The sequence below is a fragment of the Choloepus didactylus genome, chromosome 4 (genome assembly GCF_015220235.1).
Source record: "Choloepus didactylus isolate mChoDid1 chromosome 4, mChoDid1.pri, whole genome shotgun sequence".
Classification (NCBI taxonomy): Eukaryota; Metazoa; Chordata; class Mammalia; order Pilosa; family Megalonychidae; genus Choloepus; species Choloepus didactylus.
This window is the reverse complement of record NC_051310.1, coordinates 49,333,120-49,347,130: the sequence shown is the minus strand read 5'-3', so window position 1 is coordinate 49,347,130 and position 14,011 is coordinate 49,333,120.

Here is a 14,011-nt window from a genome sequence, read left to right as displayed (position 1 = left end):
GTGTCCCTTTGGCATACCATCATTATTATGCTTTTTTGTTTTCTGTTTGTGTGTGTGTGTGTGTGTGTGTGTGTGTGTGCACATCCTTACTTCCTTGCACTACAAAATGCTCCATGCTCACCTTTTATACTTCCTTCCCAAGCCCTATAATCAACCATTCCTCCAAGAAGCCCTGGTTCCTTTTATTAGAGAATGAGATTAGAGAATGATATTAGAATTGAGATCTGAGCAATAGGTGTGCTCATTGCTACTGGGGATTTGTTGCTTCTAGGCCCTTTTAGCTGACAGACCAAGGAAATATACATGTGAATCCTAACCTATGAATATACATATAACTATAAGCGTTTTTGCATTTTATTATCTATATCTATATTTAGCATAACATGGGTTCATATTGATATCGCCAACTTTAACCATTACCATATGGATCATTCTAGCCTTCTTCCAAGGTTTATGTAGGTTTCTGTAATCTCCCATTCCAACAGTGAAAAACCTAGCTCCCACCACCTTCCATCCATTTATTTAATTGTTCAATTCCAGTATGCACGAAAAATAGCTTCCAGAATAATTGACCCATACCTCCAATTTATTGACTGAAGTATTGTGCTTGTACACAGTTCATTTTGACTTTGGTCTTACAGACTACACTCTTCCAAAGTTACTTAACCCAACACCTATTTCCGTCACTCCTTTCAGTGAGGCTGTTTCATGCAGTAATAATATAGTTAGGTTGTTTTGTTGCATTCTGCATTCCATCCTAGGATCCCCTGACCACCTAAACAATTATTTAATGCTTGCATGCATGAAGGTTCACTCTTTGTGCTGTAAAGTTCTCTGGGTTTTGAAAAATCCATAGTGCCATGTAGCTCCCATTACAGTATCACACATAATAGTTTCAACCTTAAAGTACCCTGTGCTTCATCTAGCAAATTCCCCACCAGAACTCGCTGGCGCCAATGATCTGTTCACCATCTCTATTGTTTTGCATTTTCCATTATGTCAAATAATTGGGATCATACAGTAAATAGCCTTTTCAGATTGGCTTCTTTTACTTAGCACTTTGCATTTTAAGGTTCATCCGTGTCTTTGTGTGACTTGGTAGCTCATTCTTTTTAATTGGTTAAAAAGATACACCACAGTTTAACTGTTGACCTATTGAAGGACAACTTGGTTGCTTCCAGCTTTTGGTGATCATGAATAAAGTGCTATAAACATTCTTTTACAAGTATTTGTGTGGATGTATGTTTTCAAGTCAGCTGGGTAAATATATGGGAGTGTGATTGCTGGATTTTATGGTAAGACTATGTTGAAGTTTGTAAGAAACTGCCAACATGTGTTCCAAAGTGGCTGTGCCATTTTGCATTTCCATCAGCGACTGAGAGTTTCCATTGCTCTGCATCTTCCTGCAATTGGTATTGTCAGGATTTTATTTGGTGGTTGTTATTTCAGCCCTTTTAATAGATATGTAGTGGTATATTCTTGTTTTAATTTTTATTTCCCTAATGACATATGATTTTGAGCATCTTTTCATATGTTTATTTGCCATCTTCACATATTCTTTGGGGAGGTGTCTGTTCAGATATTTTGCTCACTTTTTCATTGGGTCTGTTTGTATTCTTATTGTTGAGCTTTAAGAAGCCTGTTCACTTTGAAAACACTGAAATCTCAACTCAGACATATTATGTTCTGATATACTTAAGTAAACTTACGATAACTGATTTGTTGAGTTTTTGTATGTGATTTTTGGGGGCTCTTTTTAAAAATTTCTTTTGTTATTTAGAAGGTTTTCATTTTTGTTCTAGTGGACTGGTGGTTTTAAACTGTATGTACCCCAGAAAATCATTTTCTTAAAACTAATCTATTCCTATGGGTGTAAACCTATTTTAAGTAGGACCTTTAGATTAGGTATGGCTTGGGGTGGGTCTTAATCCTCTTACTGGAGTCCTTTATAAAAATATTGCATCCCGAGGAGAGAGAGAGAGAGAGAGAGAGAGAGAGAGAGAGAGAGAGAGAGAGAACCACAGAAGCAAGAAGCTGAAAGCAACAAAATCTGGAAGAGAAGGGAGAAACCAGCAGATGCTGCCATGTGCCTTGCCATGTGACAGAGGAGTCTAGGATCACTGCCAGATAGTCTTCAGGAAGAAAGCATCATCTTGATGATGCCTAGATTTGAACATTTTTGATGGTTTCAAAATTGTAAGCTTGAAAGCTAATAAATTCCCATAGTTAAAGCCAACACATTTCATGGTAACTGCTTTGAGCAGCTTAGCAAATTAAAACAAGTGGTTACTGTAAAAATTCTGTCTCTTAAATATATACTTATTTCTTTTTCTAATTTAAACTTTTACTATCTGATTTATCAATTTTAGTAGTGTTTTTTAACTTCTTATTTTTTCCTATTGAAATGTCAATAAGATTCTTCTACTTTCCATTTTCTTTCTCCATTCTCCTCCTATTTTCTAGTTGTGTTATTTTTATTTTGTCCAACCATAATATATATTTTGTCTAATACATAATACACATCATACATCATTCTTCTACCCTTGACCTCTTCTTTGTTGTCATCAAAATCTGCAATCAGATATTAAGTGCCAACCATGAATTTCTTGCTGCAGCTTTCCCCAGTCATCCTTTATTTGGATAAAGTTCATTCTTTTGAATGGATTATTTAATCTATTTATATTTAATGTAATTTATGATAAGATAAAATTATATTTTCCATTTTGCTATTTGTTTTCTCTATGTCTTATGTAATATCTGTTCCTCTTTTCCTCCATTACTTCCTTCTTTGTGTCAAATATTTTCTATTGTACCATTTAATTGCCTTATTTATTTTACTATTGTTTTATGAGTTATTTTCTTAACGGTTGCTCTGGGAATTATAATTAACATCTTTTTACAAAGTAGTTTGAATTACCAAATTAGTTTCAATAGTATAAAAGCATTTGCTTCTATATAGCTCCATTCCCTCCTCACTGCTCTGTGCTGTTACTGCCATGAGTTACATTTTTATACATTATGTGACTACTAACACATATTTATAATTATTGCTATTTGTTGTTGTCATTTAAATGTAAAAAATTTACAAATAAAAATAGGTCATTACCTTTACTCATGCTCCCTATTTCTTCATGTTGGATTTAAGTTGCTGCCTAGTGTCCTTTCATTTCAGTTTGAAGGATTCCTTTTAATATTTAGGGTAGGGCAATGAGTTTTCTATTTCTGTTGATTTGGGACTGTCTTAATTTTTCCTTTATTTTGAAGGATAGCTTTGCTGCATAAAGAATTTTGGTTGATAGTGTTTTCCTTTCAGCACTTTGAATATGACATCTCAATGCTTCCTGACCTCTATGTGATGAAAAATCAGCTGTCAGTCTTATTGAAGATATCTTGGATATGATGAGTTGCTTGTTTCTTTCTGCTCTCAAGATTCCCTTTGTCTTTGGTTTTTGACAGTTTGATTATGAGGTTTCGATATATATCTCTGAATTTATCCTAGTTGGATTTTGTTGAATTTCTTGGATGTTTTCTTTCTCATGTGTAACCACTGAAGTCTCTCCTCAGCTTAGTTGTCAGCTAATGATTGGACAAAGATTTCCTTTAATGGCTGGCACTGATAATTTCCCTTGCCTGTGCTGAGGGGCTCAAAGTATGTGTTGGGGTGTGCCTTTAATGATCAGGCAGCTACTTTACAGCTCTCTCATAGTCTTTGCTTCCTTCTTGTGCAAAGCCTCAGGATCAGCCAGAGGCTAGTCTTAGGGCCTTCTTAGCCATTCTTGGCTATGAACACAACTCTATGCATGCTGTGGTGTTCTAGATTCTAAGGAAATTTTCAGAACTTTTTGAAGCCCTCTATGAACATCTCATTTCCCTAGCTTTTCCCTTTTCAGTTTTTTGGCCAGGATCTTGTTTGCCTCAACTATTATCACTGCCTCTGACAGCTGCAAAGTTGAACAGTTGCTTCTGATTGTTTTTTGACAACCACTCCTGGGGAAAACGCTTGAATTGAGGGAGATTTGATTCTGGTCAAATAAAGACAATGTCTATGAATGGTGGTTTCCAGGCAACTGCCAGACAGGTGGAATAATGACAATTCCCTGACACTGATGTTTTGGGTTAGCTCCAACTCCATTCTGCCCCTCCAGTGCTTGCTAGGCTGATGTTTTTCAATGTGATTGGGTGGATGTGGATTTTCTTTGTGGAGCTGAAGAGAGGAGAAATGGAATAGATCAAGTTAAAATGCCACAAATCTTGCTCTTTGTTCTGCTCTTCAGGTATTTATCTTGAGTAAATGCTTCTTGGATTGTTGCAAGCCTTTAGTTAATTTACAGAGTTATGAAGAAGTTGATATTGACATTTTTTTTTTTTTTTGCTAGTGTTCTCATTGTATGTATGGAGGAGCAAATTTTCAGAGGTTCTTACTCCTCCATTCTCACTGAAATCATTAGCCTTGATAGTTGAAGGGAAGCTTGACTGGTTTTAAAATCTTTTGGTCACTATTTATTTACTTGGGGTTTAAAAAATACTGTTCCATTATTGCCCTGCTTTGCATTTTTTAACTCTAATGCAAGTTTAATTCTCTTACCTTTGTAAGTTATTTTGTTGTTGTTTTCACCTGTATGCACTGAAAATGATTTCTTTATCTTTAAAGCTAATAGTTTAAAAATATATGTCTTAGTTTATCATCATGAGTTAGTTTTTCCTGGTACCCAATGGGCCCTTTCATTAGGTAGATTCAGATATTTTCTTATTCTCAGGAAGTTTTCTTGGATTAATATTTCAAATACTAGTTCTAAATATTGTTTTTCTTCTCTGGGTACTCTAATTATATGTAAATTGGATCTTCTTTACCTATCTTCCATTACAACCATATAACCTCTGATCCTTTATTTTTTCCTTTATTTCATTTTCCTTCTCTTTTTTTTCTGTTATTCTTCAAAGCCTTTTATAATGTTTTCATTCAAATATACACTGTTTTGTAAACCTGGCAACTAAGTCTTCATTTTTGATATGGTTTTGTCTTTTTCTTGTATTTATTTCACAAATTTGTCAACTCTCACTTCATTTCTGTCTTATTTTTGCTCTAATTCTGTTCATTGTTTTGATTTCTTATTCAAGGTGTGTTCATAGACTTGAATGCTTATTTGAGGATATTTAATTCAGTTTGGTGTGCTGTTTCAGTTTTTTCCTGCTTTACCTTTATATTGTCTGGGTGTATTTTTATCAACTGAATTGTTTGGCTATTCATTTTCTGTTTTACTTTTATGATAGTGATTTATAGTTTTTTGCAGTCAGCTCCTCTATAATTCTGTGATCAGGGCTGGCAGATGGGGTAGTGCACAGAATTCTCATTCCTATTTCAAGAGAACCCTCCTCTTTTGTCAGTATAGCTAAATAGTATTTAGTTACTGGATAAATATTTTGGCTTTTATTGGGTGGGATGGTGTTAGGGAAAGAGGTTAGGTCTCCTTCAAGATTTATTATCTTTTTCCATGTAAAATCTTAAATCTCTCCCTTTTCCCTTCTCCTGTAGTATCCAAAGGATGCTTCTCTCTTTTAACTGTCTTCTACCCCCTTCTTGGGTGGTGTATGTACTACCCTTCCTTGTTTTTGGTACTCTGATATGCTAGTACACTTTTTAAGCATTTTTCATGCTCACCATCATTGGGAGTTTTAGACTTTTCCAGTTTAGACTTTTTGGCTATGCAGAATTCTAATTCTTTTAAAACACAAGTTAGGTCATTCCATTTGGATATAACATGTCTTCTAATTATTTTTCTTGTCTTTCTTTTGTGGAGGATATTTTGGGAGTTTTAGACTTTTCTGGTTGCCATTAATTTGGCTATGAAGAATTCTTTTAAATTCTTTTAAAACATAAGTTAGATCATTCCATTTTCTGCTGAAACTTTGCAATTGTTCAACATTTCACTCAGAATAAAAGCTAAAGTTTTTGCCATGTTCTATGAAGCCCTTTGTGATTTGTCAACCTATTATTTCTCTGACCTTTTGTTCTATTACTTTCCTTTGATCAATCCACTTTGGCTAAACTGGCCACAGTATTATTCCTCAAACATTCCAGGCATCCTACTATCTTATGACCATAATTCTGCCTGTATTTCATTCCTAGAATATTACCCCAGATATATTTATAGCTAATTACCTCACTTCCCTCCTGCCTTTGCTCAAATTTCATCTTCTCACTGAGACTAATTTTAACTACCCTATTTAAAATTGTCATGTGGAACTCAATGCTTTTTACCTTACCCTACTTCTTCTTTTTCTGTAATTATCATCTTCAAACATATTTGTAATTTTGTTATTATGTTATGTATTTATTGTTTGTCTCTCCCAAGTGGAATGTAAGTACTACAAGAGTGGGGATGTTTGTTTTGTTATTGATTGTTTGAAGTGCCTCCAACTATGCCTGGGACATAATTGTTGAATGAATGAATGAATGCTGACATTGGGAATTCCTTGTCACTTTCTCTTCCCAGGAACATAGAGTCTAGTCTTGACCTGGCATGTGCATCTTTGTGGTATGTGAATCTTTTCCATTTAAGCTGATCAGTTTCCAATCCAGTTTTCCTGGAATTTTGCTGAATGTATTGGTTCTACCTCAAAGCACCTCAAAGCACCTCAGTGGACACATCTTGCTCTTCATCATAGCCTGGCTAGCTCTTCCACAGCAAATGTCATGTCTTAGAGGTTAGAATGAAGTCCTTCTTAAGTCTATTCGGTGAACTTCTAGCTCTCTTCTTGATGACTCAAGACCTTCTCTCTCTTCTCTTTCCTTTTCTTTATTGAACCTAATGACTGAGGGGTTCAGGCTTTGGAACAAAGAACAAAAAGTAAAAAATGAAGTTACTCCACAACCTCTATCAAGTGAATTATTGTATGGTTCTCCTTACCATTATTGTATGGTTTCAATTAACTGAATTGAATTCCTACAAGCATAAGAAAATCCACCTAGAATCATAAATTGTATGGGTACAGTTCTTTTAGTAACTAGTAACACAGACTACAGTAAATTTAAATTGGTTATCATGAACCAACAACTGTTTTTAATGATTTCATTTTACCTGCCAGAGAATAGCTTGGGTGGCTATTGGGAATAGCTCAGAGGACACACCAGGTAACATTTCACTGTGGTTTCAAAACAAGGGAGTAGTCCTGGATATGCTCTATGTTAGACGGTGGTGTCTTGTACTGGATTTAGTTACACGGGTGTTAGCAGGATTCTGTTGATGGTTTTAGATCCTCCATTCTTTTCCTGGAATTGCCCCATTGCAAATCTACAGGAACTCTTTGTTTATGAGAAACATCAAAGTACAGGAATAATGACTATACCTGGCAATGATTTCAGATTTTGCTCATAAAAAGTCTACCTGTTAAGTTTGTAGAGCTGCATTCTTCAGAAGTTGGATTGTTTTGACATCATTGAAGCTCTGGTTGATAACATGGCTTCTAGGTTTCACAACAGGAAGTTGAAATAAAGAACAACTGTCAGCTCCCATTCTATTTTACCTGCTATATAACCTTTTCATCAAAAGTATGAACTTAGTTGGTCTTATTGTCATACTTTGTTAACAATGGCCATTCAATTTGAAGTTTTTATGGGAGTATAAGGGCAACATTTTCCCCAGTGAGAAAGCCTTTGTTATAAAACATATCCATTTTTAAAAGCCAGAAGACATCTTGATGTATTTTGTTTTTGTCTGTTTTTGTGACTAGCATATTGTTTTATTAGTCTTGTTTTTTCTCTTCTTGAATTTACCAGACACAAATAAATGCTGTGTTAAATACGAATTGGATTTTAGAAATAGTATTTAGAGGAGAAAATTATTTTGTCATTGGTCTTCTGATCTTGAGGTGTGTGGGTGTGGGTGTGGGTGTGCTTAAGGAAAAAGGGCACATTTGCGTCTGGGTCAAGCTAAGATTTTGAGTGAATTAATGAATAAATAATCAGGCTACAATTTATGTACAGAGCTGAGTTCTGCCTGCTAAGGATTTACACAGAATACTCCAGTAAGTCCTAGAAACAGGACCACTAGGCTCATTAGAGAGGATCCAGTTCAGCACCCAAGTTTTTCCAAGACATAGTATGAAAGATGAATAAGCTCTCATAGTTCAAACTAAGATAAAAATTATCTTCTTAAACTTTTTTCAAAGAAAATACTTGTTTTAACTAGGCTTTAGCACTAGTGCTAGGGGGAAACAGTCTTGTGAATAGGGCAATGCCACCAACATAATCTATTAAAATAAACTCGATTTCTTCCTTGCTTCCTTCCTCTGTATGGGATTGAAAAGGATAGACGGCTTCTAGCAGAGATGAATCTTGTGGTTCCAGCTCTTCCCCTCTTCTTCCAAAACTGTACTTTGTATTCTGAGTTTTATTGCAGAGATTGTTTGGGTCTGGAAGTATCTCTTTTTAAAGAAAAAGTACACAAGGTATCTATATATACACACATACATATTTCAACTACTGTACAACTTCCATATCCTTAAGACAGATTTTCTTTTGCCAAAGACTCCTATTAGCGATGAAAACACTAATGATCAAAAGAACTCACAAGATAACCTCAGGCTGAGGGATGCATTTTCCCACTCTTCGAACATTTTCTTTCTCTCATTTGTCCCCATCCTTACTTTCAAGCCTATATCCTATGTACCCTAAGTGTCAGTTTCTCCTACTCTTGATAAGTTACCTCCTTCTAGTGTATTTGGAAAAGATTAGGAGTTTGTCTCACAAACATTTGACCTCTTCTCCTCTGAGATGCATGTTTCCTGCACTTTATCTCCTCACTTGACTGCTTCTTGTAGAGGAGATCTTGAGTACTGTGGTTTTCCCTAGTGAGTGGGGGTAGGGTCAGGCCTCACATCCTTCACATCCTTTTCCCTCATTTCCCCTAAAAAGAGTTCAACCTGAATAAATCTGACTGTAATAAAAGATCAGGGAAAATCAATGGGAATTACATGTTTATAACAAATATGTGTTTTCCCATAGTTCACACAAGAGGTCTCCCAAGAAATTAATCCTGTCATCAGGGTCATGAATGCACCCCTGTTCTTAAACTTGCTTTCCTGTCTTCAGGTCTTCCCTCCTCTCGGAGAGAATCTCCTTCTTGAGACTTCCATAGTGTCCTTCCTTCCTTCCTTTCCTTTTTTCACTTAGTCAAGAGTTTTTCAATGCCTGGAAACTCCACAGTGTGTTTCCCACTCACAGCTCAAGAAATCCCCTCCTTTAAGACAGGGGTCAGTTCTCCCTCCAGCCATTTCACTCTCACCAGTGATATATTTCCCCAAGTCTGGATTAGAGTATGCAGTTCGGACTAACGTTCTAGGGTTTTCTAAGGAGAGTGCCTGCACTGAGTTCACTTCTTATCTGAAATAACTATTTTAACTCTTGATTTCCTAAAGACAGAAGTATTTATTATCTATTGCTGTGGAAAACTATAACAACAAATTTAGTGGCTTAAAAACATGCATTTATTACTTCACAGTTTTTGTGGTCAGGAATCCAGGCCCAGCAGGGCTGGGCCCTCCATTTCTGGCTCTCTCACAGGGCTGCAGTCGTGGTGTCCACCGGAGCTGGGGTCTTATCTGAGGTCCAGCTGGGGAAAGACCCACTTCCTAGCTTATGTTGGCACGATTCAGCACCTTGTGGTTTGCCAGATTAACGGTCTCAGTTTCTTGCTGGCAGTTGGTCCAGTGGGTGCCCTCAGTTCTTTACCGTGTGGGCCTCAGCGTATAGTTCTCCATCAAAGTCCACAGGGGAGAACTTCAAAAGAGAGTGCGCCAGCAGGGCAACAGCTACAATATTATAATATGATCAAAGAAATGACATCCCATTACCTACGTCACATTCTGTTGGTTAGAAGCAATCACACTCAAGGGGAGAGATTGTACAAGGGTATGAATACCAGGAGCTGGGGCCTCTTGGGGGCCATCATATAATCTGTCTGCCATAACAGGGAAGGTGTTTATGTAATTAATCCAAACCTAATCTATCAAACAACTTTAATGTTAAAGAGAGAACATGAGACAGAGGGAGGCAAAGAGTTAAAGACAGATGCTGTTTCAGTTTGCTAAATATGCTGGAATGCAATATACCAGAAATGGGTTGGCTTTTTCAATGGGGTTTTATTAGGTTACAAATTTACAATTCTAAGGCCATGAAAATGTCCAAATTAAGTCATCAAGAGGAAGATACCTTCTCTGAGGAAAAGCTGCTGACATCCGGGATGCCACTGTCATGTGGGAAGCTGACATCTGCTCCTTCTCTCCTGGGCTCTGGCTCATTGGCTTCTCTCTCAGCTCCTGTGGGTCCTTCTTGCTTCTCCTGGGGCATTTTCTCCCCAAGCATCTGGAGGTCCTCTCTTAGCTTCTCTGGGGCAAACTCTGGATTTCATCTTTTAACTTCTTTCCTGGTTCTGGTTTCAATGAGTGTCTTGAAAATGTCTCTCCAAAATGTCTCTCTGAGTTTCATCTGCCTTTTGTCCTCTCATAAAGGACTCCAGCAAGGGGATTAAGACCCACCCTGAATGGGCTGGGTCGCATCTACATGGAAACAACTGAATCAAAAGGTCCCACCCAACCACAGGTCTGCCCCCACAAGAATGGATTAAAGAACATAGTCTTTTCTGGGGTACATAACAGCTCTAAACCAGCACAGATGCAAAGCTGGGTAATCAAAAATAAAGACTTGTGTTACATATTTTTAGCCCAGCCAAAAAGCAAGGATATGAGGAGAGAAAGGCAGGGTATTGTAAAATAAACAATGGAGTCTTAATAACTGTTAGATTATTAGATATGTTCCTGTCTTTGGAGTACATTGGAGTATGTCATTTTCTTAATTTGACTTTTATTTATTTTTTAAAGCAGTTTTATGGAGATATATTCATATACCATATTATCCATCCAATGCGTACAATCAATGGCTTTTAGTATAATCACATGATTGTGCATTCATCACCACAATCAATTTTAGAATATTTTCATTACTCCAAAAAGAAAACCCTATACCCTTTAGCAGGTACATGTCAATCTATCTATCCCTCTCCAGCCCTACATAACCACTAATCCAGTTCTGTCTCTGTAAATTTAATTATATTTACATTTTATATAAATGTAATCATACAATATGTAGTACTTTGTGTCTGGTTTATTTTACTTAGCATAATGTTTGTTTTAAATTATTGTTATTATTATTTTAATTAGGTTGTAGGTTTACAGAAATGTCATAAAAAAATACTATGTTCCCATATTCCCTCTTATTGTTGACACATTGCATTAGCATGTTACCTTTGTTACAATTGCTGAAAGAATATTGAAATATTACTGTTAACTATAGTTCATAGTTTATGTTAGGTGTATTTTTCCCATATACCACCTTATTATTAACAAACTGTAATAGTGTTGTACATTTGTTATAATTCATGCAAGAACATTCCTTTACTTGTACCATTAACCACAGTCCATTGTCCACAACAGGGTCCACTGTATTATACAGTTCCATGTTTTATCTTTTAACTTTCCTTCTAGTAACATACATGATCCAAAACATCCCCTTTCAACCACATTCACCAACATAATTCAGCACTGTTAATTACACTCACAATAACGTGCTAGTACCATCACCATCCATTTCCAAACATTGACAGTAAACCTAAATAAAAATTCTGCACAAATTAAACATCAGCTCCTTGTACTCTACCCTCAAGCTATCCCCTGTTAACCTATATTCTAGATTCTGGCTCTATGAGTTTGCTTATTATAATTAGTTCATATCAGTGAGATCCTACAATATTTGTATTTTTGTATCTGGCTTATTTCACTCAATATTATGTCATCAGGAGTCAACCATATTGTTGCATTCATCAGGACTTCATTCCTTTTTATGACTGAATAATATTTCATTGTATGTATATACCACATTTTGTTTATCCATTCATAAGTTGATGGACACTTTAGTTGCGTCCTTCTTTTGGCAAATGTGAATAATTCTGCAAGGAACATCAGTGTGCAAGTTTTTCTAGGTATATACCTAGGTATATACCTAGTAGTGGGATTGCTGGATCATATGGGAAGTCTATACAGAGCTTCCTGAGGTTTTTCCCCTTCAATTTGTTAATGTGATGTATTACACTAATTGATTTTCTCATGTTGAACTAACCTTGCAAGCATGAATAAAACCCACTTAATCATGGTGTATAATTCTTTTGATGCATTGTTGGATTCAATTAGCAAAAATTTTGTGGAGGATTTTTGCATCAATATTCATTAGAGAAATTGGTTTGTAGTTTTCTTGTAATAACTTTATCTGGCTTTGGTATTAGGGTACTGTTAGCTTCAAAGAATGAGTTAAGTAGTGTTCACTCCTCTTCCATTTTTTGGAAGAGTTTGGTGTCTGTTCTTCTTGGAATGATTGGTAGAATTCACCTGTGAAGTCATCTGGACTGGGCTTTTTTTTTTTGGGGGAGGATTTTGATGACTGATTCAATCTGTTTATCTGTAATTGGTCTGTTGAGGTCTTCTATTTCTTCTAGAGTCAGTGTAGGTTGTTTGCATGTTTCTAGGAATTTTTCCTTTTCATCTAGGTTGTCTGACTTGTTAGCATGCAGTTGCTCACAGTATCCTCGTTTGACCCTTTTTATTTCTGTGGGGCCAATAATAATGTCCCCTCTCTCATTTCTGATTTTATTTATTTGCATCATCTCTCTTTTTTATTTTGTCAGTCTAGTTAAGTGTTTGTCAATTTTATTGATCTCAAAAAACCAACTTATGGTTTTGGTTATTCTCTTATTTATATTTATTCTCAATTTCATTTATTTCTGTTCCAATCTTTGTTATTTATTTCCTTCTGCTTGCTTTGGGATTAGTTTACTGTTCTTTTTCTAGTTCCTCCAGGCGTGCTGTTAGGTCTTTGATTTTAGCTCTTTCTTTTTTTTTTAATGTAGGCATTTACGGATCTAAATTTCCTTCTCAGCACTGCCTTCATTGTATCCCATAAGTTTTGATATGTTGTGTTCTCATTTTCATTCCTCTCAAGATATTTACTGATTTCCCTTGCTATTTCTTCTTTGACCCACTGATTTAAGAGTGTGTTATTTAACTTTCATATATTTGGGAATCTTCCAGTTCTCTGTCTGCTATTGATTTCCAGTTCATTCCATTACTGTCAGAGAAAATGCTTTGTATAATTTCAATCTTTTTAAACTTACTGAGACATGTTTTGTGACCCAACATATGGTCTGTCTGGGATAATGATCCATGTGCACTTGAGAAGAATATATACCCTGCTGTTCTGGGGTGTAATATTTTGTATATGTCTGTTAGGTCTAGTTCATTTATCAAATTATTCAAGTCTCTGTTTCCTTTTTGAGGCTCTGTCTAGCTTTTCTATCTATTGACGAGAGTGCTGTATTGAAGTCTCCAAATATTATTGTAGAGGTGTCTCATTTCTCCCTTCAGTTTTGTTAGTGTTCGCATCATGCATTTTTGGGTTCCATGGTTAGAAGCATAAATATTTATGATTGTTATTTTTTCTTGGTGCATTGCCCCTTTTATTAATATATAGCATCCCTCTTTGTCTCTTGTAACAGCTTTGTGTTTAAACTCTTTTTGTCTGATGTTAGTATAGCTACTTCAGCTGTTTTTGATTACTGTTTGCATGAATATCTTTTTCCAACCTTTCACTTTCAACATATTTTTGTCTTTTAGTCTAAGGTGATTCTCTTGTAAACAACATATATTTGGGTCTTGCTTTCTTATCCATTATGCAAATCTATGTCTTTTGAGTGGGGTGTTTAATCCATTAACATTCAGTGTTATTACTGTAAAGGCAGTACTTACTTCAGGCATTTTGTCTTTTGGTTTTTACATGTCTTTTCTTTTCTTTTCTTTTCTTTTTGTCTCTCCTTTCCTTTAATGCAAACTCCTTTTCTATATTGTTGATCTTTTGTGATGTATCTGACTAATCCCTTTCTCATTTTTGTTTGTGAATATTTTAAAA